The sequence below is a fragment of the Rattus norvegicus genome, chromosome 9 (assembly GCF_021556685.1).
Source record: "Rattus norvegicus strain SHRSP/BbbUtx chromosome 9, alternate assembly SHRSP_T2T, whole genome shotgun sequence".
NCBI lineage: Eukaryota > Metazoa > Chordata > Mammalia > Rodentia > Muridae > Rattus > Rattus norvegicus.
This window is the reverse complement of record NC_141542.1, coordinates 24,121,615-24,148,725: the sequence shown is the minus strand read 5'-3', so window position 1 is coordinate 24,148,725 and position 27,111 is coordinate 24,121,615. Positions and strand designations below refer to the sequence as shown.

At 41.4% G+C, this 27,111-nt stretch overlaps 1 protein-coding gene and 1 pseudogene across 2 annotated transcripts in view; both read right to left on the bottom strand.

The window, feature by feature from the left end:
* LOC148003557 (disks large homolog 5-like) overlaps positions 1–23,222 on the bottom strand; it is a 100,215-nt gene extending 76,993 nt beyond the window's left edge. The window contains exon 1 of one of the 2 annotated variants that reach the window (XM_087568822.1): positions 23,065–23,222. The gene's annotated coding sequence lies outside the window, so the exon portion shown is untranslated. The remainder of the gene's footprint in view (positions 1–23,064) is intronic. The other variant, XM_087568817.1, reaches the window with a different exon arrangement.
* On the bottom strand, positions 11,445–21,320 carry LOC148003558 (reticulocalbin-1 pseudogene; annotated as a pseudogene).
* Positions 23,223–27,111: the final 3,889 nt, after the last annotated feature.

The window sequence follows — 27,111 nt, the reverse complement described above, 5'->3', positions numbered from 1 at the left end:
GGGTCTCCTCCCTGAAAACTACTTACTTCCTGGAGTCTCACACAATCCCTGAAAAGAAAACGAGCTCCAGGCTTTTGTTTCATCCCTCAAAGCCCTGTTCTAGTCTAAAGAGGGGCTCCCACATAGCACCCTCCATACATAATGGCATGTAGTGCTGTGCTGTGTGATCAACCTATCTCCCTTAATGAAGTGCAGATTCTCGAAGAGCAGGAGCATTTGCTTTCCAAACATGCAGTTTCTTGAAAAGGGGCTATCTCCACAGAAAGCCTTGTAAACCATCACATGAATGAACACTTGGATGAGACCTAGGTCAGGACATGGATCAGTCAATAGACAGTTACATTGGTTTGGCTATGGTTATGGTAAGACATGAGGACACCCTGACCCTGAGTCCTAACCCTACCTGCTCTTGCTTGGCTCTGGGGTCACAGATGTTCATTCCGGCCTCTTCACAGAGCCTCTTTGCCTCCACAGAGGATGCTGGCAGTTCAGTCTGCTTGACCAGCAGTTATCTCTTCTCATTCAGCAAAATCTGTATATTGTTCTCCAATTGAGCTTGTTCACGCAGGAGCTGGGAGTGCCTGATGCTGAACCACAAACAAAAAATGGTAAATCCCAGCCAGCTTCTATTTGGCTGTCACTCCTGCAAGTCCAATCATCCCTTCAAGGAATCCCTCATCCCCAGACATCCCCAGACTAGAGCAACATTATACAAGTTAGCACCAATTAGAGGAGGTAAAATCCAGAGGACACATTCCACATGAATCAAAGTATTTCTGAAAATCCTGACACTAATACGGTTTATATAAATCAAGGTAGAAAAATGGTCCATAAGGGAGCTCATATGTCCATAGTATGCTGAAATCATCTGCAAGTAGAGGTCAAATGCCCTCTGAGGGAGGATAGAAGACCCAATAGCTGTACAATCCTGCCATGTGTTTCTCATGGATCATAGACATCCTGTCAGAGTCCTAGAGATTCAGAGTTGATTGATATTCCCATCATGGTGCCCAACCTTTTCTATCTAGAGGATCCTAAATGGGGAAAATAAGAATTGGAGGGTCTTCTACACCCTTCACATGTAGGACAACTGAGTCCAAGAGCTACAAATCCGAGACCCTTGCCACAAGGCAGGCTTCTTGTTAAGAGTCAGACACTACAGAACCAGAGCCCTGACTTTGGTTCAAAGTCATACAGGACAGAAGCATTCCCTGCCTAGTGCTGGGTTCTCATCTCTGACAGCGACTCACCGGTAGGAACTGTTCACTTGTATGAGCTCCTTGTACCTCTCCATGGCATCACTTATTGAGTTGGTCATCATTTGCATAGCCATCATTCTCATCTCATGTTCGGATTGAAGTACTGGCAATTCGACATCCAGCCTGGGTTAGGTCAAGGCCAAAGGAACAAATAACGTTTTGAACTCACGATTTCAGAATTAGGAGAAATGTAAATAAAAATATATAATAAAAAATTCAAATTCAAGGAATGGTGGAAGGGAAGATAGTGGCAAACTCAAAAACCAGACCAAAACCCAACAGTGAGACTCCATCCACAGAAAATATTTACAAGTAAATAAGCAAATATTTGTTTTGAAATAAGGACTCCTTGGAATCCTGGGAGATATGGTTCTGCAAAGACTCACTATATAGGACGGGGCACAGCCGGAGAGCTGCCTGTTTGGGAATAACAACAGTCAAGACCACAGTGACCATTTCTAGGTCACAATAAACAATCCCTGGATAGTTAAAAAAATAAAAAACTAAAGATCAAAGCAGGTGAAACAAATTAGGTAAAATCAGACTGTTCTCTCCATTACTTAATCTCAGTATGTACCACGTACTTGCTCCTTCAAAGTATTTGTACTGGTTAAGTTTATTATCCTGGGCACAGGACAACAGAGTCACGGTACAAACCGGAGGGACCTGACCTTCAAGAGCAGGCGAGGTGAGCATGATGGAATTGACTAGTTCAGGAAGAAGATTCCTCCAGTCTGTGCCACAGCTTTGGGCCCAAGAGAAAGCTGTGATGACATTTCTCTTGTTTTGAAAGCAGGTATACTCAATCCTTGGTTTCTATTGTTACATGAATTCCCAGAGGGCATAACTAAGTTTGACAGGGAAGAGGATTTATAGCACCTCCTCCCCTCAGGAGAGTCCTGTGTGCCACCAAGGTATACAGAAGGAGCAAAGTGCTCTGTTGATCAGTGTGGGCCTCCACATACCCATCACTATCATGACCTGTAGACTGTTGATCAAACAAATCCTCAGACCCCATCAAAGGTCCCAGACGTCCTGATCCTGAGTAAACACCACATATACTTCCACATACATACATAGCAACCCATATCCAAACACATGTAGAATGCCAACTACATGCATGGAGGTGCCATAGAATCAGAGTATAATGAACAAATGCAGAGGAAAGAGTGATGACGTGCAGGCATTTCATTCACACACACAGTTGCAGCAAGTATGACCAGGTCCTTCCAGCTGCTGACAGAACCAACGCTAATCCAAGGAGCTCAGGGTCAAGTACAAAAGAGGTTGACCCTAAACACACAGCACCTAGCTTATCTCACAAGCTAATGCCTGCCAAATCTCCTTAAAATCCAGGATGAGAGGTGAAACTCTCTCGTGCTATGAGGAAATCTTGAGGTAGCAGAGAGAGAGAGCTCAAGACAGTGAACAGGTTACTGGGCATAATGACTACCTGTGGTCCCAATCATCATAGATATAAAGGTCCAGGATTTGGTAAAGTTCATCCCTCTCGAATTGACACTTCTGGATTTCAAATTTGAGTTCCTCCAGTTCCTTTAGACACTCCTCTTGCTGACTGATGTCAGTTTGGGATGATGCCTTCCTACCAAAACCTGTAGATAGATAAACCCAAGTGAATTTGCATATTTGGTGGCCCATGGGAGGAAAAGACCATTCTGAATTCCAAAAGGCAGTTGAGGAAGAGGAAATGGTAGACTGGGTGAATCCCTGAAAGAGCAGAAAAGCTATTTTGAAGCTGGACTTTAAGCTATGACCCTCTTCCCAACCTCTAATGCCATACACGTGCCACACTCACTATTAAAGGACCCCTGGCACTGAAAGTTATAACCTGACTGAGACATAAACATCTGGGATAATGTTATCTCATATCAGATGTGGTGCAGTTAATCCTGGAGTTCATAATGCTTAGCCCCATCAAGCTCTAATCATCTGTGTTCCAGCCCAAAGTGTCTGAGAACTCAATTCATGACTAGGGGTGCATCCTTCCTTTTTCTCACCATCAGAGACTTATGTAACCGACAGTAATCTAGAGGATGAAGTGCTTCAACTCCCAACCATGGATGGTCACATTGTTAATCTCACAGTGCCTCCTCCTGCCATTCATTGACACTCACAGTTAAAAAGCTTCAAGAAAAGACACTGAAGGCTTTCCACTTTATGTCTTTCTCTCAAATTTAAGATTAGGAACTCCTGACTCTTGGTTTGCCTTTGAGAAATCCCAAGGCTCCGGCTTGTAAGGCCTAGTCTTAGAAGGCACATCTCATACCTACCTCCTTGAGGATGTTCCCCAACTCTGCCCTGGACTCACCAAGCCTTCCCCAGAATGATTTCCTCCTTCCTGTTTCACTAGAGAGGGGGTCAGCTTCCCTCTGACCTGGTGTGGTCTCTCCTTGATCTCCACTTTCCTTCCGAAATAGCCTGAGCAGCTGGCGAAACATGCCTGCTTGTGAACCCAAAGGGAACTGAAGAAAGATCCCAAAGGCAGTTGGTGTCACCACAACACTGGTGACATCACAGAAGATTCTTGGGATCTCTTAGATACAATAGATTTCCCAGTGAAGTGCTTACTGGTGATGTCACTGGAAAGTTCTATGGCCTACCTACTAACCAGCTCTCCCCAAACTAATGATTTTCTGTGGGGACCCTTTCCTCCAGTCTCTCATGTGTCGCTGGGAATACCATTTGGCAACCTCTATTTCAAAGCTACATATGTCTCTCTGCTTCATTAGAAGTCAACAATGCTTTTGCTGGGGAGGGTTGCTTACAACCCTGAATTGGAGAACAGATTTTTCTTAGCACCCAAATCTCTAGGGACCAAGGAGGAGGGAGACTTTTCTTAAAAGTAAATAAACTACTTGAGACAATGCATGTGACACACATTTCCATTCCTAAGCTTTTCCCTTTTTCTGGAGGCCAATATATTTCTTCTATACCTCTGAGTTTATAAAACCTGGAAATATTTGCTTACTGTGCAGTCCTTGAAAGCCGACATTGTTTCCATTTACATATCCATGTATTCCACAAAATCAAAGGTCTATAATCCTATTTTTTTTGCAATAAAAACTCCTTTTCCATGGGAACATAGGGATCAAATACAGGGCATATATAAAAGAATAAGTTTCTGTCCCTTTTATATATTATGTAGGACATCTTCCCTTTCTCAAATATAACAAGACAATTAACTTGGACATCAGTGAGCAAATGTCAACCTGGACCTTGTGTTACTACATCATAACTACATAGCCATCACTTGTCCAATATCATTCTTCCTGAATAGCCAAGTCCAGGCATGAGAATATTGGGGGCTGCACCATGATCTTTTACTTCTAGCAAACATAAGAATCAGGAGGACAGGAAGGGAGTGGAATGGCCTGAAGTCAGGTTGAAGCTCAATTTTAATGGGTCCACAAGTTCAGGAGGGAGTCCATTTGGCATTGTGATATGTGGATTCTGTCTTCTTATCCTTGGTGTTATAATCCCACCTGAATGTGTGCTATAATGCCACCCAACCGCACAGATGTAAGAGTGAAAATCATGTATGACGTTTCTGGGAAGATCTCTGCCTTTTCCTACCATCTGGAGTTATACAACATCACTATGCAAAGCTCAGAAGAGAGGGGTGCAGATGTGCGTGCCTTAGAAGTTGAGGATCTTTTCTTCTGATTAGGGCACTTGTTTTTCCTATGTAATTTTTCCCTTGCTCTTTTACTAATGGTGGTTGACTTCTTTCCTGGTCTGAGGTAAACTGGAGTCCAATCTTGTGGATTACTGAACCTTCTATTTTTGAGATGACAGGCCCACCAAGGGTCCTACTGCATACAGAAGGTATAAGTAAGTCTCATGGGCTGGAGTAAGTCAAAAAGGTCCGTGACAACAAAGAACTAATTAAGAAAACAAGAGACCAGCTGCTCATCAAGATCACAGTTGTATGATAGTAAGAAAATGTGAATAGGGCATCAGGTGAAAAGATAAATTAATTAGGAGGTCATAGGCCTAGAAGGGGTAGCCTTTGCTCTCAGTGGAGCTGCCATTCTTTCTGCCATTCCTCGCCCTCTGCCACAGGACCAGCGACTTACCCAAACAACTGGCTGGCCTTGCCAAAGACCTGGCAGTGCTTCTCCCTGTAGAATAGGACATGTAGAGTCCTTGAGGACTCACCAAGAGGTCTCCTCCACACAGGTTCCTTGTTGTCAAAGGGAAATGTTCCTGCAGAATCCTGCCATGGCAGCAGGAATTTCAACCTGGCTGCTCTTGGTCCAGCTCACTGGGTGCAGGCCTGAGGCCCAGGGGTATCTGGGGAAAGAAGCAGCATGCACTACCTCACAGCTCTCTCTTTGTTGGATGCAACTGCAAGGACTGTGATAGGATTTTTGTTTCTTTGTGTGCTTATTAGAAATACCTACAAAGCTGATTAATGTTGTAACATGCCTTCACACCCAGCATGCAGAATGTTTTTAAATCATCGTTGTTCCTGTTTTAGGTTTGGATTTTGTTCTTTAATCCCCTCAGGAAATTTCCCTGTGCTTAGAATATTAAGCACATGCTCAGGAGGGATCGATTATTCAAGTTAGCCAAAGCTTTTGTTCTCACCACCCACTCCACAGATGATGCCATTACATACTTTCAAATAAGAAAACAGTTATAGAGAAGTAAATTAACCTGTAAGCTATCACAGAAGAAACACATCATGATTGTGGAGTGGCACCCCAGTATTTTGTATTTCCTAAGTTATTTTTATTTTAAACTTTTTTATTGGATTTTTTGTGTACATTTCATTTTTTTTAAATCCTTAAAGGTATCTTTTATTCCTCTCGTCCCATTTACAAGGTGGAATTTCACCTGTGATTGTTAGTCCAGATAGTTTGGTCAATGGCTTAGATATCACCTTGGCCTAGTTTCCTTGGCATGAGCTGTGTTAGAGGCAGGCTCAAAGGTTCAGGACTCAACAAATAATGAATTCCACTACATCTGGATACCTAGCCTCATACCCAGGAAGGGACTGGATTTCCATTCACTATTTAAAAAAAGATGCAGTTCATTAACATGTATAAAAATTTCTCATGTATATTAAAGTGTTTACCATCGTCATACAGTTTTTCAAATACCTGGCGTTCATCTTTTTCCAAATCCTAAAATTTCTTTCTTATTCACATTTTCTTCTTTTGATTATTTCTGAGTATTATTATCATTTTTTAAAATTTTAGTGTTTTTAAATAGATATATACTTTTTATTCAAACCTTATTCCCGGTGTTGGGGATTTAGCTCAGCAGTAGAGCGCTTGCCTAGCAACCGCAAGGACCTGGGTTCGGTCCCCAGCTCTGAAAAACAAAAAGAAAAACAAACAAAAAAAAAACAAAAACAAAAAAAACAAACCTTATTCCCTTTCCCAGCTTTTGGTCCATAATTTCTTTCTTATTCAAATTTTCTTTTTCGATTATTTCTTAGTATTATTATCATATTTTTAAATTTTATTTTTTTAATAGATATATACTTTTTATTTACATTTCAAACCTATTCCCTTTCCCAGCTTTTGGTCCATAAGCCCCCCTGCCGTGCCCTCTCCCATATGTATGGTCCTTCAATCCACGCCACTTAGAAACCCCTTCCTGGACATTCCCCTGCACTGGGGTCCAACCTTGTTAAGAACAAGGGCTTCACTTCCACAGGTGCCCCATCAAGGCTATTCTCTCCTACATATGCAGTTGGACCCCTGGGTCAGTCCATGTATAGTCTTTTGCTAGTGGTTTATTTGGTTGGCATTGCTGTTCATATGGGGTTGCAAGCCCTTCAGCTCTTGGAATCCTTCCTCTAATTCCCATAAAGGGCGTCCTGTTCTCAGTTCAGTAGTTTACTGCTAGCTCTGACCTCTTTATTTGACATGCCCTGGATGTGTCTCTTAGGGGAGATGTATATCCGGTCCCTTTCAGTAAGCACTTTTTAGCTTCATCAATCTTACCTAGTTTTGGTGGTTGTATATATATGGGCCACATGTGTGGCAGACTCTGAATGGCTGTTCCTTCAGTCTCTGCTTTAGATTTGGCCTCCATATCCCCTCCTATGGATATTTTTGTTCCCCATTTTAAGAACGAATGGGAGCATCTGCACTTTGGTCATCCTTCTTCTTGAGTTTCCTGAGATCTATAGATTGCATCTTGGGTAATTCGAGGTTTTGATCAATATCCACTTATCAATGAGTACATACTGTCAACGAGGGGTGCTGAGTACCTGGAAGAGAATGAGGGACAAGAGACGCGAAGAAGGACTCCAAGACAAGAGTCTGATCAAGGCGACAATTTTATTTTTCCCCAAGGCTGAATTTGTACCATAAAATGAGTAACAGAGAGAGGGGGAAGTAATAAACATTTACCTATGCCAAGGACACAATATTCATGTGGTCAGGGAATCGGCTGATGTTGACAGTTTGTCAGAAAGGTCACAGGTTTGTCATATCTATAAGTCAGCAGGATGTTGGTTTTTCAGAAAGGTTACAGGTCATGACATTGTGTATCTTAACGTCACTCGTTATCATATGATTATTCATCTTGACCACCACATTTGTATTAGTCTTCTGCAGCTGGCTGGGGATTTTCCATGAACCCAGTCATACTTAATGCTAACCATAATAATAACATCAATAATGGAGGGCTTCAAGGCCATTGCTCCCATGAGAATACCACGTGTGTTTTTCTGTGATTGGATTACCTCACTGTGGATGATATTTTCTAGTTCTTTCCATTTGCCTATGAATTGAACGTAGTCATTGTTTTTGATAGTTGAGTGGTACTCCATTGTGTAGATGTACCACATTTTTCGAATCCATTCCTCTGTTGAAGGACATCTGAGTTCATTCCAGCTTCTGGCTATTATAAATAAGCCTGCTATGAACATAGTGCAGCATGCGTGTTATTGTATGTTGGAGCATCTTTTGGGTATATGCCCAGGACAGGTATAGCTGTGTGCTCAGGTAGTGGAATGTCCAATTTTCTGAGGAACCTTCAGACTGATTTCCAGAGTGCTTGAACCAGTTTGCCATCCCAGCAACAATGGACAAGTGTTTCTCTTTCTCCACGTCCTCCCCAGCCTCTGTTGTCACCTGAGTTTTTGATCTTAGCCATCCTGACTGGTGTGAGGTGGATTCTTAGGGTTGTTTTGATTTGCATTTCCCTGATGACTAAGGATGTTGAGCATTTCTTTAGGTGCATTTCAGCTATTCGATATTCCTCAGCTGAGAATGTTTTCTTCAGCTCCGTACCCCATTTATAAACAGGGGTGTTTGGCTCTCTGTACTCTAACTTCTTGTGTTTTGTGTATACTTTGGATATTAGTCCTCTATCAGATGCAGGATTGGTAAAGATTCTTTCCCAATCTGTTGGTTGCATTTTTGTCCCAATGACACTGTCCTTTGCCTTACCGAAGCTTTTCAGTTTTATGAGGTCCCGCCATTTGTCGATTCTTGATCTTAAAGCATAAGCCATTGGTGTTTTGTTTAGGAAATTTTCCTTAGTGCTCATGTCTTTGAGACACTTCCCTACTTTTTATCTATTACTTTTAGTGTATCAGGTTTGATGTGGAGGTCCTTGTTCCACTTGGACTTAAGCTTTGTACAGGGTAATAAGAATGGGTCAACTTGCATTCTTTTACATGTTGACCTCCAGTTGAATCAGCACCATTTGTTAAAACTGCTATCTTTCTTCCATTGGATGTTTTACCTCCTTTGTCAAAGATCAAATGACCATAGGGGTGTGTGTTCATTTCTGTGTCTTCAATTATGTTCCACTGAGCTGCCTGTCTGTATGCCAGTACCATACAAACTATTGCTCTGTAATACTGCTTGAGGTCAGAGATGGTGATTCCCCCAGAAGGTCTTTTATTGTTGAGTATAGTTTTGCTATCCTGGGTTTTATGTTATACCAAATGACGGCAAACTGCACTTTCTATCTTTATAAAGAATTGAGTAGGACTATTGTTGGTGATGGCATTGAATCCGTAGATTGCCTTTGGCAAAATGGTCATTTTTTTACCATATTCATCCTGCCAATCTATGAGCATGGGAGATCTTTCCATCTTCTGAGACCTTCTTCAATTTCTTCAGAGATTTGAAGTTCTTGTCATACAGATTTTTTACTTGCTTGGTTCAAGTAACAGCAAGTTATATTATAGTATTTGGGACTGTTGTGAAGGGTGTCATTTCCTTAATTTCTTTCTCAGCCTGTTTACCCTTTGAGTAGAGGAAGGCTACTGAATTGTTTGAGTTAATTTTATACTCGGACAGTTTGCAAAGTTGTTGATCAGGTTAAGTAGTTCTCTGGCAAAATTTTGGTGTTGCTTATGTAGACTATCTTATCATCTTCAAATATTAGTCTTTTGATTTCATCCCTTCTAATTTTTATCCCTTTGACCTACTTTCATTGTTTGATTTCTATGGCTAGGACTTTAAGTACCATATTGAAAAGTAGGGAGAGAGTGGGCAGCCTTGTCTAGTCCCTGATTTTAGTGGGATACCTTAAATTTTCTCAGTTTCGTTTGATATTAACTACTGGTTAGATGTATTTTGCATTTTCCTATATTTAGATATGGGCCTTTAATTCCTGATCTCTCCAGGACTTTATTAGTAAAAGGGTACTGAATTTTGTCAAATGATTTCTCTGCATCTAATGAAATGATCATGTGGGTTTTTTTCCTTTGAGTTTGTTTATATGATGAATTTCGTTGATGGATTTCTGTATATTAGACCATCCCTGCATCCTTGCCATGAGGTCTACTTGATCATGATGGATGATTGTTTGGATGTGTTCTTGGATTCAGTTTGCAAGAATTTTATTGAGCATTTTTGCATCAATATTCATAAAGGAAATTGGTCTGAATTTCTCTATCTTTGTTGTATCTTTGTGTGGTTCAGGTATAAGAGTAATTGTGGCTTCATGGAAGGAATTTGGTAGTGCTCTGTCTGTTTCTATTTTGCGGAATAGTTTGGACAATATTGGTATGAAGTCTTCTATGAAGATCTGATAGAATTCTGCAGTAAATCCATCTGGTCCTGGGCTCTTTTTGGATGAAAGATGTTTAATAACAGTTTCTATTTCTTTATGAGTTATGGGGTTGTTTCGATGGTTTATTTGTTCCTGATTTAACTGTGGTACCTAGTATCTGTATAGAAAATTGTCCATTTCCTCCACATTTTCCAGTTTTGTTGAATATATGTTTTTGTAGTAGGATCTGATGATCTTCTTAATTTCTTCAGATTTTGTTGTTATGTCTCCCTTTTATTTCTGATTTTATTAATTTGGATACACTTTCTGTAACCTCTGGTTAGTATGGCTAAGTGTTTATTTATCTTGTTGATTTTCTCAAAGAACCAGCTCCTGGGTTTGCTGATTCTTTTAATACTCGGTTTTGTTTCTTCTTGTTTGATTTCAGCCCTGAGTTTGATTATTTCCTGCCTTCTACTCCTCTAGGGTTTATTTAATTCTTTTTCTAGAGCTTTGAGGTGTGCTGTCAAGCTGCTGACATATGCTCTCTCTTGTTTCTTTTTGCAGGCACTCGGAGCTGTGAGTTTTCCTCTTAGCATTGCTTTTATTGTGTCCCATAAGTTTCGGTAAGTTGTATCTTCATTTTCATTAACTTCTAAGAAATCTTTAATTTCTTTCTTATGTCTCCAATGACCAAGTATTCATTGACTTCAACTTCCATGTATATGTGGGCTTTCTGTCCTATTTGTTGTTATTGATCAGCAGCCTTAGTCCGTGGTTTTTGAAAGGATGCATGGGATTATTTCTATCTTCCTGTACCTGTTGAGGCTTGTTTTGTGACCGATTATATGGTCAATTTTGGAGAAGTTACCATGAGATACTGTGAAGAAGGTATATCCTTTGGTTTTAGGGTGGAATTTTCTATAAATATATGTTAAATCCATTTGTTTCATAACTTCTGATAGTCTTTCTATGTCTCTGTTTAATTTCTGTTTCCCTGATCTGTTCATTGATGAAAGTGGGGTGTTTAAATCTCCTACTATTATTGTTTGGTGCAATGTATGATTTTTTTGAGCTTTAGAAAGGTTTCTCATTGTTTAGGGACACAACTGCTATATACTTGACAAATATAGCAATCACCCAGAATAACCGTAGAAAGCATGTGACTGTTGGCCACATGAGGCTGAGTTTCTTTCAAAGATCATCATGATTTTTGGTAAGATCTTCCCTGTAATTGGTGGCATGGCTTCCCACAAACATGGTCCAGTTGTGTAGAATCTCCTCCTTGGTCAGCATCTCATCCTTGTTTTTATCTGACTCATATACCAGATGCTGGGCCTCAGCTTGTGCATGGTCATAGTCCTGAGGGAGGATCCAATGGAGAATCTCATCCTACTCCAGCTTCCCATCCTTGTTCAGATCTGGGAAATCATTGAACTGCTCCCCAGACAAAACCCAGTCTGTCTCAGGGCAATTGTCCTCATGGGAAAAAGATGTCCACAATGTACTCATCCTAGTCCACAAAACCATCCCTGTTCTTGTCGATATCCTTCAGGGTTTCCAGAACTACAATCTCCTTCATATGTTCTAAATGCTCTTAGTGTAGAAAAGCAATGAACCCGTCCTGAGTAGCTGTCAGGTCACCGTCAAGGCCTTAAACCTCCTCTCATCTCGTGGAGGCATCTTTTTAAAGTTGTGATGATCAGAGCTATCTTGGAATTCAGCAAGGTTTCCCAGGTAGTAGCCATAGGTGGCCTGCTTGTATTCTTCCCAGGAGATCTTTTCCTCTATGTCCCTATCATAATCCTTCCAGAGTTTAGTCACATTTTGTTAGATATATATTTTCTGTACCTGTTTGATCCAAACTTTCAGGACTTCAATAGTAACAAGGCCACCTCCATCATTGTCAATTGGATCAACAATTTTCCCCAGCCTCTCCTGCTCTCGTCCAGGATTAGCTATCAAAGGTCTTGGAGTCCTCCTTGCCCAGGAATACCTCATGATCGTATAGGAAGCTGTGCTTGTCCTCTGGAGGCCACTGGCCCTGCTCTGAATCGGGACAAACCATGTGCTCCTTGCTCATCATGCTCTTGGCCCTGAACGCCAGGACCAGTTCCAGCAGCAGCCCATGGGGAGTCCCAGGCTGACACCATGCACCACAATCGCGATCAAAGGGAGGCAGCAGGGAAGTAGGGGTTCAGAGCACCTTAGCTGCTGTCCATCCCCAGAGAGGGCTTTTGTTACATTTCAAATATTATCCCTTTTCCTGGTTTCCCATCCAAAAAAACCCTTATAACACGCCTCCCCCTTCTACTATAAGGGTCTTACCACACCCACCGAAACATCCAGGTCTACCTGCCTCCCTGTTCTGGATTCCCCTACACTGGGGCATCAAGCCTTGACAAGACCAAGGGCTTCTCCTCCCATTTGTGCCCAAGAAGGCCATCCTCTTCTACATATGCAGCTGTAGCCACGGGTCTGTCCATGTGTACTCTTTGGATGGTGGTTTCAGCCCTGGGAGCTCTGGGTGTTTTTTAGTGTTGTTCTTATGGGGCTGTAAACCCCTTCAGCTCCCTCAATCCTTTCTCTTACTCCTCCATTCGGGACCCTGCTCTCAGATGAATGGTTGGCTGCAAGCATCTGCCTCTGTATTTGTCATACTCTTTACCCCACTCTTTTGAGCAGATCACCACAGAGCAACGAAGATGTATTGTCTTGGAGTGATGATGTATATACAAATAGATGATTTCTTACTTCCTAATGATGGTTCTATAAGAATTCCTAAAATTAGATTAGTAATTTTAAGCTTTTATAATAGGACTGCTATTATGTTCTTTCTGGTAATCAAAATTGCATTGAGAACCCTGCCATTCTTAAAGTGTCATGAGTGAATTGCTTCTGCAATACCAAGCAGGCATCTACAAATTAGAGCCCATTCTAAGAGAGTATAAACCAATTAACCAAGGTTCATAAAAAGAGAACTAATTATTTACTATAGGTACAAGGACTGAACATAAATAATTGACTAAATTTGCCTATAGGTAATTTTGCTTATTCTTTTCTCATAAAAATTACAGTTTTTAACTCTCCATGAACGTGCAGAGCCAGTGACAGATGGTGATGGCTTATCCTGATGTTTACTCTTCATGGATGTGCATGTAAACATTCTCTGTCGTAAACTGATTATCCAACTTATGATTTGAATTCCTGTGCAAACTTGTGGTGAACTTTTCACCAAGTGATGCTGTGTTCAGAAAGATATACAAATGCTGAGGATAAAGAGAGAGAATCTTTTTAGACAGAACTGAACTGAAGAGAACAGATCTCAAGAAGAACTTAGAAGTAAAGGCATAGCGTTGAGAGTAAGGCATTGAGAGTAAGGAAATTATTGTGCCATAAGAGCAAGAGGAAAGGAGATAAGAAGAAGAGAGCAAGGAGAACCTTTTAAACCAAACTTTATGGAGGCAAACTTTTGTAGAAATTTTAGGAAAACTGAAGAACTTAAAAATAAAGGTTAAAATCACTGCTCTTCAGCCTTCAGCCTGGCTCACTGGCTAGCCTCAGCTCTTCAGTCAGGTTCACTGGCTAGCCTCTACTCTTCAGTAAGGCTCACTGGCTAGCCTGTGCTCTACAGTCAGGCTCACTGGCTAGCCTGTGCTCTTCAGTCAGGCTCACTGGCTAGCCTCTGCTCTTCAGTCAGGCTCACTGGCTAGCCTGTGCTCTTCAGTCAGGCTCACTGCCTGGCCTCTGCTCTTCAGTCAGGCTCATTGCCTAGTGTGTCCTCTTCAGCTGGGCTCACTGGCCTATGGGGCCCTAGCACATCACTTAACCATCTGCTCATGACTGCCTGACCACAATGACAACCTGGCTGCACTGACTTCTTAAAGTTGTCCTCTAGAAAGAGCACAAGAAACCAAAGAGAAACACCATAGGGACCTTTTCCAATGGGCTTTTTTCAACCTTAAGTACTTTCATTATTTCTTTAAAAAAGTGAAATATAATTTCTGTAATTCATATGGCCAAGAGAGCTGTGCAGTAGTCATTGCTTTATGGAATTTGGTGCTAAATCAAAAGATTCCTTTATTCTATTACGATGTTATGTGTATGTTATAAGATGTATCTTTGGAAAACACAACACCAAATTCCTAAAATCTAGATGTTTTAAGATGTCAGCTCATGGAGAAACATAACTGCTTACCTATCTAGACTGGCCTTTTTTGCTATTCTGCAGGTAGTATCAATTTTCCACATTACTTCCATGATTTTCAAGAATGATTAAGAGAAAAAGAAGTTGAACATAATGGCCAGAAAGGGGATTCTGTCAAGTTGTCTTGTGTGGGACAAGATACCAAGCTATGACTGGTACGCCTAAAACCACCTGTTCCCGAAACTGACAGAACTTACAGAAAATACATACTTTCTTATCATTCCTCTGCCCCGATGGTCAGAGATTTATTGAGCACCTACTACGATCCTAGCACTGTGCATCTAAGGGAGTAATGGTGAATCAAAAACTTAATAAAAAGCTTAATTAAGGAATGAAGAAAAATGAACCATAATTTTGAAACTCAGAATTCAATATAGGCAAAACCACCATTTCTTTTTTTTTAAACTTGAGTATTTCTTATATACATTTTGAGTATTATTCCCTTTCTTGGTTTCCGGGCAAACATCCCCCTCCCCCTTCCCCTTCTTCATGGGTGTTCCCCTCCCAACCCTCCCCCCATTGCCGCCCTCCCCACAACAATCTAGTTCACTGGGGGTTCAGTCTTAGCAGGATCAAGGGCTTCCCCTTCCACTGGTCTTCTTACTAGGATATCCATTGCTACCTATGAGGTCAGAGTCCAGGTTCAGTCCATGTATAGTCTTTAGGTAGTGGCTTAGTCCCTGGAAGCTCTGGTTGCTTGGCATTGTTGTACATATGGGGTCTCGAGCCCCTTCAAGCTCTTCCAGTTCTTTCTCTGATTCCTTCAACGAGGGTCCTATTCTCAATTCAGTGGTTTGCTGCTGGCATACGCCTCTGTGTTTGCTGTATTCTGACTGTGTCTCTTGGGAGAGATCTACATCTGGCTCCTGTCGGCCAGCACTTCTTTGCTTCATCCATCTTGTCTAATTGGATGGCTGTATATGTATGGGCCACATGTGGGGCAGGCTCTGAATGGGTGTTCCTTCTGTGTCTGTTTTAATCTTTGCCTCTCTATTCCCTGCCAAGGGAATTCTTGTTCCCCTTTTAAAGAAGGAGTGAAGCATTCACATTTTGATCATCTGTCTTGAGTTTCATTTGTTCTAGGCATCTAGGGTAATTCAAGCATTTGGGCTAATAGCTAATAGCCACTTATCAATGAGTGCATACCATGTGTGTTTTTCTGTGAGTGGGTTACCTCACTCAGGATGATACTTTCCAGTTCCAACCATTTGCCTACGAATTTCATAAAGTCATTGTTTTTGATAGCTGAGTAATATTCCATTGTGTAGATGTACCACATTTTCTGTATCCATTCCTCTGTTGAAGGGTATCTGGGTTCTTTCTAGCTTCTGGCTATTATAAATAAGGCTGCAATGAACATAGTGGAGCACGTGTCTTTTTTATATGTTGGGGCATCTTTTGGGTATATGCCCAAGAGAGGTGTAGCTGGATCCCCAGGCAGTTCAATGTCCAATTTTCTGAGGAACCTCCAGACTGATTTCCAGAATGGTTGTACCAGTCTGCAATCCCACCAACAATGGAGGAGTGTTCCTCTTTCTCCACATCCTCGCCAGCATCTGCTGTCACCTGAGTTTTTGATCTTAGCCATTCTCACTGGTGTGAGGTGAAATGTCAGGGTTGTTTTGATTTGCATTTCCCTTATGACTAAAGATGTTGAACATTTCTTTAGGTGTTTCTCAGACATTCGGCATTCCTCAGCTGTGAATTCTTTGTTTAGCTCTGAACCCCATTTTTTAATAGGGTTATTTGTCTCCCTGCGGTCTAACTTCTTGAGTTCTTTGTATATTTTGGATATAAGGCTTCTATCTGTTGTAGGATTGGTAAAGATCTTTTCACAATCCGTTTTGTCCTAACCAGAGGATCCTTTGCCTTACAGAAGCTTTGCAGTTTTATGAGATCCCATTTGTCGATTCTTGATCTTAGAGCATAAGCCATTGCTGTTTTGCTCAGGAAATTTTTTCCAGTGCACATGTGTTCCAGATGCTTCCCTAGTTTTTCTTCTATTAGTTTGAGTGTATCTGGTTTGATGTGGAGGTCCTTGATCCACTTGGACTTAAGCTTTGTACAGGGTGATATGCATGGATGGATCTGCATTCTTCTACATGTTGACCTCCAGTTGAACCAACACCATATCCTGAAAATGCTATCTTTTTTCCATTGGATGGTTTTGGCTTCTTTGTCAAAAATCAAGTGCCCATAGGTGTGTGGGTTCATTTCTGGGTCTTCAATTCTGTTCCATTGGTGTATCTGTCTGTCTCTGTACCAATACCATGCAGTTTTTATCACTATTACTCTGTTATACTGCTTGAGTTCAGGGATAGTGATTCCCCCTGAAGTCCTTTTATTGTTGAGGATAGTTTTAGCTATCCTGGGTTTTTGAATTGGATTGGTATTTTGATGGGGATTGCATTGAATCTGTAGATCGCTTTTGGTAAAATGGCCATTTTTACTACATTAATCCTGCCAATCCATGAGCATGGGAGATCTTTCCATTTTCTGAGGACTTCTTCAATTTCTTTCTTCAGAGTCTTGAAGTTCTTATTGTACAAATCTTTTACTTGCTTGGTTAAAGTCACACCGAGGTACTTTATATTATTTGGGTCTATTAGGAAGGGTGTCGTTTCCCTAATTTCTTTCTCGGCTTGTTTCTCTTTTGTGTAGAGGAAGGCTACTGATTTATTTGAGTTAATTTTATACCCAGCCACTTTGCTGAAGTTGTTTATCAGCTTTAGTAGTTCTCTGGTGGAACTTTTGATATCACTTAAATATACTATCATATCATCAGCAAATAGTGATATTTTGACTTCTTCTTTTCTGATCTGTATCCCCTTGACCTCCTTTTGTTGTCTGATTGCTCTGGCTAGAACTTCAAGAACTATATTGAATAAGTAGGGAGAGAGTGGGCAGCCTTGTCCAGTCCCTGATTTTAGTGGGATTAGTTCAAGTTTCTCTCCATTTAGTTTAATGTTAGCAACTGGTTTGCTGTATATGGCTTTTACTATGTTTAGGTATGGGCCTTGAATTCCTATTCTTTCCAGGACTTTTATCATGAAGGGGTGTTGAATTTTGTCAAATGCTTTCTCAGCATCTAATGAAATGATCATGTGGTTTTGTTCTTTCAGTTTGTTTATATAATGGATCACGTTGATGGTTTTTCGTATATTAAACCATCCCTGCATGCCTGGGATGAAGCCTACTTGATCATGGTGGATGATTGTTTTGATGTGCTCTTGGATTCGGTTTGCCAGAATTTTATTGAGTATTTTTGCGTCGATATTCATAAGGGAAATTGGTCTGAAGTTCTCTTTCTTTGTTGGGTCTTTGTGTGGTTTAGGTATAAGAGTAATTGTGGCTTCATAGAAGGAATTCGGTAGGGCTCCATCTGTTTCAATTTTGTGGAATAGTTTGGATAATATTGGTATGAGGTCTTCTATGAAGGTCTGATAGAATTCTGCACTAAACCCGTCTGGACCTGGGCTCTTTTTGGTTGGGAGACCTTTAATGACTGCTTCTATTTCCTTAGGAGTTATGGGGTTGTTTAACTGGTTTATCTGTTCCTGATTTAACTTCGGTACCTGGTATCTGTCTAGGAAATTGTCCATTTCCTCCAGATTTTCAAGTTTTGTTGAATATAGGCTTTTATAGTAAGATCTGATGATTTTTTGAATTTCCTCTGAATCTGTAGTTATGTCTCCCTTTTCATTTCTGATTTTGTTAATTTTGATACACTCTCTGTGTCCTCTCGTTAGTCTGGCTAATGGGTTATCTATATTGTTGATTTTCTCAAAGAATCAACTTTTGGTTCTGTTGATTCTTTCTATTGTCCTTTTTGTTTCTACTTGGTTGATTTCAGCTCTGAGTTTGATTATTTCCTGCCTTCTACTCCTCCTGGGTGTATTTGCTCCTTTTTGTTCTAGAGCTTTCAGGTGTGCTGTCAAGCTGCTGACATATGCTCTTTCCTGTTCCTTTCTGCAGGCACTCAGCGCTATGAGTTTTCCTCTTAGCACAGCTTTCATTGTGTCCCATAAGTTTGGGTATGTTGTACCTTCATTTTCATTAAATTCTAAACAGTCTTTAATTTCTTTCTTTATTTCTTCCTTGACCAGGTTATCATTGAGTAGAGCATTGTTCAATTTCCACGTATATGTGTGCATTCTTCCCTTATTTTTATTGAAGACTAGTTTTAGGCCGTGGTGGTCCGATAGCACGCATGGGATTATTTCTATCTTTCTGTACCAGTTGAGGCCCGTTTTTTGACCAATTATATGGTCAATTTTGGAGAAAGTACCATGAGGAGCTGAGAAGAAGGTATATCCTTTTGCTTTAGGATAGAATGTTCTATAAATATCTGTTAAGTCCATTTGGCTCATGACTTCTCTTAGTCTGTCTACGTCTCTGTTTAATTTCTGTTTCCATGATCTGTCCATTGATGAGAGTGGGGTGTTGAAGTCTCCTACTATTATTGTGTGAGGTGCAATGTATGTTTTGAGCTTTAGTAAGCTCATACATTTACGTATGTAGGTGCCCTTGTATTTGGGGCATAGATATTTAGGATTGAGAGTTCATCTTGGTGGATTTTTCCTTTGATGAATATGAAGTGTCCTTCCTTATCTTTTTTGATGAATTTTAGTTGAAAATAGATTTTATTTGATATTAGAATGGCTACTCCAGCTTGCTTCTTCTGACCATTTGCTTGGAAAGTTGTTTTCCAGCCTTTCACTCTGAGGTAGTTTCTGTCTTTGTCTCTGAAGTGTGTTTCCTGTAGGCAGCAGAATGCAGGGTCCTCATTGCGTATCCAGTTTGTTAACCTATGTCTTTTTATTGGGGAGTTGAGGCCATTGATGTTGAGAGATATTAAGGAATAGTGATTATTGCTTCCTGTTATATTCATATTTGGATGTGAGGTTATGTTTGTGTGCTTTTCTTCTCTTTGTTTTGTTGCCAAGAAGATTAGTTTCTTGCTTCTTCTAGGGTATAGCTTGCCTCCTTGTGTTGGGCTTTACCATTTATTATCCTTTGTAGTGCTAGATTTGTAGAAAGATATTGTGTAAATTTGGTTTTGTTATGGAATATCTTGGTTTCTCCATCTATGTTAATTGAGAGTTTTCTAGGATACAGTAACCTGGGTTTGCATTTGTGTTCTCTTAGTGTCTGTGTGACGTCTGTCCAGGATCTTCTGGCTTTCATAGTTTCTGGCGAAAAGTCTGGTGTAATTCTGATAGGTCTGCCTTTATATGTTACTTGACCTTTTTCCCTTACTGCTTTTAATATTCTTTCTTTATTTTGTGCGTTTGGTGTTTTGACTATTATGTGACGGGTGGTGTTTTTTTTCTGGTCCAAACTATTTGGAGTTCTGTAGACTTCTTATATGCCTATGGGTATCTCCTTTGTTAGGTTAGGGAAGTTTTCTTCTATGATTTTGTTGAAGATATTTACTGGTCCTTTGAGCTGGGAGTCTTCACTCTCTTCTATACCTATTATCCTTAGGTTTGATCTTCTCATTGAGTCCTGGATTTCCTGTATGTTTTGGACCAGTAGGTTTTTCTGCTTTACATTATCTTTGACAGTTGAGTCAATGATTTCTATGGAATCTTCTGCTCCTGAGATTCTCCCTTCCATCTCTTGTATTCTGTTGGTGAAGCTCGTATTTACAGCTCCTTGTCTCTTCTTTTGGTTTTCTATATCCAGGGTTGTTTCCATGTGTTCCTTCTTGATTCCTTCTATTTCCATTTTTAATTCCTTCAACTGTTTGTGTTTTCCTGGAACTCTTTCAGGGATTTTTGTGACTCCTCTCTATGGGCTTCTACTTGTTTATTTATGATTTCCTGGAATCCTTTCAGGGATTTTTGTGACTCCTCTCTATGGGCTTCTACTTGTTTATTTATGTTTTCCTGGAATTCTTACAGGGATTTTTGCGATTCCTCTCTGTAGGCTTCTACTTGTTCTCTAAGGGAGTTCTTCATGTCTTTCTTGAAGTCCTCCAGCATCATGATCAAATATGATTTTGAAACTAGTTCTTGCTTTTCTGGTGTGTTTGGATATTCCGTATTTGCTTTGGTGGGAGAATTGGGCTCCGATGATGCCATGTAGTCTTGGTTTCTGTTGCTTGGGTTCCTGCGCTTGACTCTCGCCATCAGATTATCTCTAGTGTTACTTTGTTCTGCTATTTCTTACAGTGGCTAGACTGTCCTATAAGCCTGTGTGTCAGGAGTGCTGTAGACCTGTTTTCCTGTTTTCTTTCAGCCAGTTATGTGGACAGAGTGTTCTGCTTTCGGGCGTGTAGTTTTCCCTATCTACAGGCCTTCAGCTGTTCCTGTGGGCCTGTGTCTGGTGTTCACCACGCAGGTCACTTGCAGCGGAAAATTTGGCATTACCTGTGGTCCCGAGGCTCAAGTTTGCTCATGGGGTGCAGACTACGAGCTCTCCGCGGGGCAGCAACCAGGAAGATCTGTGCCGCCCTTTCCAGGAGCCTCTGTGCACCAGGGTTCCAGATGGCGTTTGGTGTTTTCCTCTGGCATCAGAGATGTGTGCAGAGTGTAGTCTCTTCTGGTTTCCCAGGCGTGTCTGCCTCTCTGAAGGTTTAGCTCTCCCTCCCACGGGATTTGGGTGCAGAGAACTGTTTATCCGGTCTGTCCCTTCAGGTTCCGGCAGTGTCTCAGGCGCAGAGGTCCTGCCGCTCCTGGGCCCTCCCCCACCAATACCACCATTTCTTTAACTGGTGATTTCTGAAAACTTCATCATTTTTTCCATGGGCTTCTACAGTAATGATACTCAGTCTCAGTTTTGTAAGACACAAACAGGCAACTCACACTTCTTTCTTGGCTCCCACAACTGTCAAAGGGAACAACACTGTTGCTGTCCATTGTGCTTCCCTATCAATCCTGCTATGGATGGTAATAAATTCCAGTCCTTTAAATATGTAAACAGGCCACCACTTGAGGGGAAAGTTGTTATAATTTCCCAAACCGGTATACTCTCTAAAATTTTCACGTACATTTAACTGATATCACAAAGCAAATTCACCACAAATATTTAACCAATGAAAACAGAAATATTGAATGGCTCTGCAAATAGGATCAATAATCACATTCACTTGAAAACAACTATCATGGAAACAAACGACGTAATAGGAGAAAAGATACATCACTGAAAGATACAGAAGCAGCAAAAAAGACACTACATTTCTTGGTTTAAAAGTTAGGTGATACACTTGATCTTTAAAGACAGGCAATGTACTTGATCTTTAAGCCCTTCAACTGTGCCCTCTCTACGTAGAAACTGCAGTAATGACAATCTTTTGTAAGATTTATTTATTTATATGTGAGACAATGCACCTGTCTTCAGACACACCTGAAGAGGGCATCAGTACTCCTTACAGATGGTTGTGAGCCACCATGTGGTTGCTGGGATTTGAATTCAGAACCTCTGGAGGAACACTTGGTGCTCTTACCCACTGAGCCATCTCTCCAGCCCTCACAATGGCCTCTTACACAGCATCACAGTGGTCCATTTCACTAGATGGCTCCAGGGTGATAACAGAGAAACTTTCACAGTTCCTGAGCACTTCTGAGTTCAAATACCACCAGTGCCAACTCTGTGCTGTTGGCACATTCTGACCTGTCTCCTAAGGGATGTCAGCGACAAAAGGGACGGGTTAGCACCACACAGCATTCACTGCCCAATCGTAAAAACCCCCTCGATTCTGAAAAAGCCACATTCCATGCTTGCTCCATATTTGAGGAAGCCAAATGGCTGATCTGGTTCAAGGCTCCTCTTTTCTTAGCTCATCAACTTTCTTTTTCCTGTTCTTGTCACAAGAAGTATTTTTTTTATGCTGCAACTACACTGCAATGTGTGAAGGAAACCACCATAAACTCTGGGTGTCACCTCTTGAAATTTAAAATTCACAAAACAATTCATGGCTTTCTAATCAGCACCATGGAAAATAAACAAAAACAAGCAAAACCATTCCAAAGGAACTTGCTGATCTGGAGGTCTGCTTATAGCAGGCAGGAAAGAATTAAATCATGCAGAACTGTAATCTCTCAGAGCTTTGGAGGCTAAAAAAGAGGAAATCTCTGTTTATGTCCCCTTTTTCCGAGTAATTGAAGGAGGGTATTTTACATCCTCCAAATACAATCTCTTGCAAGGGGCAACCAATTACAAAGTAGATCAGAAGAAATCTATTAAATAAAAATTCATTGCCTGAGGTTTTAAGGAAATATTTTCCCATGATCCCTGTCCTTTAACATACAATAGAAACATTACAGGGAGTGTGCCACCAGGCTAAGCTGCCTCTGAAAAGCCTGTCCTGCCCTGGCAGGTACAGGCCATTTAATTCCACATCAACTGGAGAGGTGTGACAGCCCCAAGTTGCTCTGGGGATGTCAGAGCACAGCTCTCATGCACACTCCAGAGCACCTCTCCACTCTTTCCCAATGCCATAGGCTTTCCAATCCCTGCTTCAGCTCTCCATACATCCCTGAACACTCCCTTCCCCTACCCAATGGGCTCACTTTGCATTGCCTCCTTTGCCACTGCTTTCCCAGGGCGGGGGTGGGGGCTGCCCAGAAGGAGCCTAAGGAGGGACGCGGGTCTCCTACCTACCTTGATGATGCTGCTCTTAAGGTGCAGCCCGCCCTGCTTGAGGCTTGCTGTCCCTGGGGAGCAGACCGGAGGTCGGCAGTGGTCCGCGCGGGCGCCAGGCCTCCAGGTCCCCTGGCAGGACTAGCCTCGGGTTCTTCCCTGGAAACTGCAAGGGTGGAGTCGCCGTTGGAAACCCCGCCACTGTCTTAGCGCGCCCTCCCGTGGCCGAGGTGACCCCCAACCCCGTTACCGCCCCCTTCTCTGTCAGCTTCTTCTGATTTTTCTTTTCTTTTTTTCTTTTCTCTTTTTGTTCGCGACGTGGCGCCTGCGAAGAGCTCGTCTCCAGGAAGGAGGACATCGTGCAGGCAGAATCACCTCTGGGCCCTGCCGGGGTCGGAGAGGAAGAGAGAGGAGTCAGCTTGGGCGGAGGCGCCCCGGCTGCTGGCACACGCGGAAGGAAAACTCGCCCAGGCACACGCGCTGCTGCGGGCGCCAAATATAACGCGCGCCCGGTCCCCTCAGGCCCCGCGCTCACCGACGAGCTCCGCGTGCCCTGAGGCCCGGCTCGGGCGCGGTCGAGCTGCGGGGTGGGAAGGACACGTGTGCCCACTCGGTGGCGCAGACAACACCGGGAGGCAGGACACGGGGAGGCGTGTGGTGTGGAGCTCCGGGCTCTGCTCAGGCCAGTCAGTCCCCTCTCAGGGCTTGGCAGAGGCCGGGGCGGCTTCTTCGGTCCTCCAGGCCCACGGTGACCAACCAGCGGCCATCACAGCAGGAGCATCCAGCTGCCCCAGGCTTGAGGCTTGGGCATGGCGATTGTGGTTGCCACTCTCCTAGGCCGGCTCAGCAGGGCACAAGCCACCACCTGCTGTCCTCACCTGAAGGCATCCTGATGGGGCTGAGAGCCCACATCCAGCAGGTGAGCCTCAGTGCTCAGGGCCATGGTCTTGGCTCTGCACCTTGTTGCCAGCCCCTCACACATATGGCTCCTTCTACCAACCGCCACTAATCACCATTTGGACATTCCATTACAGTGTTGTCAAGAAGAAAGATTGCAAACAAACACGAAAAGAATGAAAGTTAAAATCTTTTTTATCAGGCTGGAGAGATGGCTTGGTGGTTAAGAGCGCTGCTTCTCCATTGCTCCCAAGTTCAATTCCCAGCAACCACATGGTGACAACTATCTGTAGTGGGATCCAATGCCCTCTTCTGTCTGAAGCTCTCTTCTGACATGCAGGCACACTCGCAAACAGAGTGCTCATGTACAGAAATAAATAAATCTTTAAAAATAAAACCTTCTAATCAGTTAATGTATCTACATCTAGAAGCAAGAAAAGGGTCACAGCAATATTAAAAATAATTCAGAAATGGTAAAGGGGTGTATGAGAGTCACAAAATTCACTGGGCAACATGGTGTATGCCTGGAATCCCAACACTCACAAGGCTGAGGTAGGTGGATTGCCTTGACTTCAAGGCTAGACTAAAGTGTGAGACCTTGTATTAGAAAACAAAACAGTTGCAGGGGGGATGGAGAGAGAGACAGAGAGACAGAAGAGACAGAAGAGACAGAGAGGGAGACAGAGACAGAGAGGGAGACAGAGACAGAGAGACAGAGATAGAGAGAGACAGAAACAGAGAGAGAGCTCGATGTCATTTCCTGCACTGATGGCAAGCTACTGAAGACTGTGAATGTCTCCTACCAAGCACAGAGAGTGCTAATGACAGAATGGGTTTCTTATTAAGATATCATAAACTATAGATGGAAAAGTAAAGGAATGTATAATAATTAAAAGAGAAATCAGACATTGGAAATCCTAAATTTAGAAAACTGTATATGTTGAAGTCATAGGGGAGGGGATGAGACAATGTGGGGAGAGAAAAATCAGAATAAATTATATATGCGTATAAAATGTTAACTAAGAGCAACCAATTAAAAGAGAAAAGCAGGTTTATTTTACAATGAAATTGAGTTCCCATATGACACTATGTAACATTTTGTAAATTGATTATATGAATTATCTGCAATAAAAAATCAATTGTTATTAAAGATGTGGTTGTGTTCATATTAATTAGAAATGTTTTAAATTCTTTTTATATATTTGCTTATTTATTGATTGATTTTTTTTAAGATAGGGTTTTCCTATATAGACCAGGTTGACCTCAAAAAACAGATCCACCTGCTTATGCCTTCAAAGAGTTAGGATCAAAAGTGTATACTCACACATGAAAGTTACATTCTTAAAGTGATAAAAAAGAAAGTACAGTTATCAACTTGGTACAATTATTGAACAGTGATCAAGTGAATGGAAATATCAGAAACACATTTAAGGCATTAGGTCACTGTTGTTAAAAGGATCTTGAGCGGCATATATAATTCAAATCATCCAGGAGACACATTTCGAAAAAAAACAAGAAACTGGGTAAAGATGGATTAAATTTTTTAATCTATTAAAAATTTTAAAGTGCATTCGATATGAAAGCTGTAAGTGATATACTTCACATTTTTGCTTATATACCATCTTCAATTTTATGTGCATTCTGCAAATATTGTCCATGTTTATACAGGCTCTTAATATTTCCCCATGACTGATAACATTCACAGAAATCATATTGAGCAAAATGTATATGTTGACGTATAATAGAATTGTATTCTACACAGTATAGCATAGAAATATGTATATATAACTTCCCATATATGTGTGTATATACATATGTAAATGGCTCAAGAAAATGAGTATCACTTTATCATTGTAGTATTATTTTCATCAAAATCCTGAGAACATTGAAATGGCATCAAATACTGACCAGATTGGCAAAAAAAAAAAAAAGAAAAGAAAAAAAACTCCAAAAAATAAAACTCTTATAAAGAATCTAACAATACTAGGAAAAGATGCAAAAATATTAAAGTCTCAATGAAAAAAAAAAACCCAGATGAAATACTGTATATTTTCTCAACTCTAGGATAATGTATTTTTGTACAACTATCAATAAAAGGCCTGAATTTTGAAGAATTCAAAAGTAGTGCAGTATAATTATGCAGTGGTCAATACTGTTGCATACCATTTTACATAACTGCATACACTGTCATTCTTTTGTTCCGTGGTCTAGCAACGAACTCGGGTAGATTTAAAATTAACCTTTGGATATTAGTACAGTAAGTAATTCTCCCTGAAGGAAAAACCAGACACCAAGAACCTAGACCACTGCTGTTCAGGAGAAATTTCTAGATGATAGAAATATTCTATATCTGCTGTGTTTCTGGCTATGGATTCTGGCTGGCTGTTTGCCTCCTGGTTTGCCTGCTGTGACTAAAGAGGCAGATTTTAGTTCTAAGTTCAGTTCATCTCAAATAGCCATGTGTGACCAGTGGGTGCCATTTGGACAGTGTAGCCACAGAAAACTGAAGCAGTGTAACCAAGACTCACCTAGGAGTCAGTTGACCTCCTAGAAGGTGACTAGGGAAAACGTTGGCAATGATAGCCTCTTGGGGAGCTTACCTTCACCAAAAGCAAACTGTGAATCCATTACCTATGGGGAAGGGGAGGGGGGAGGGGGATGTTTGCCTGGAAACCGGAAAGGGAATAACACTCGAAATGTATATAAGAAATACTCAAGTTAACAAAAAAAAAGAAAATATCATCCTGAGTGAGTTAACCCAATCACAGAAACACACACATGGTATGCACTCATTGATAAGTGGATATTAGCCCAAATGCTGGAATTCCCCAAGATTCACAGACCAAATCAAATTCAGGAAGGATGATCAAAATACTGATGCTTCACTCCTTCCTTTAAAGGAGAAGAAGAATCACTATTGAAGGGATAGGGAGGCAAAGTTCAGAACAGAGCCTGAAAGGAATGGCCATTCAGAGTCTACTCCACGAGTGGCCTATACACATACAGTCTTCAAACTAGATAAGGTGGATGAAGCTGAGAGGTGCAGGTTGACAGGAGCTGGATATAGATGTCTCCTGAGAGGCACAGCCAGATCATGTCAAATACAGTGGCAAATGCTAGCAGCAAACCATTGAACTGAGAACTGGATATCAGTTGGAGGAATTACAGAAA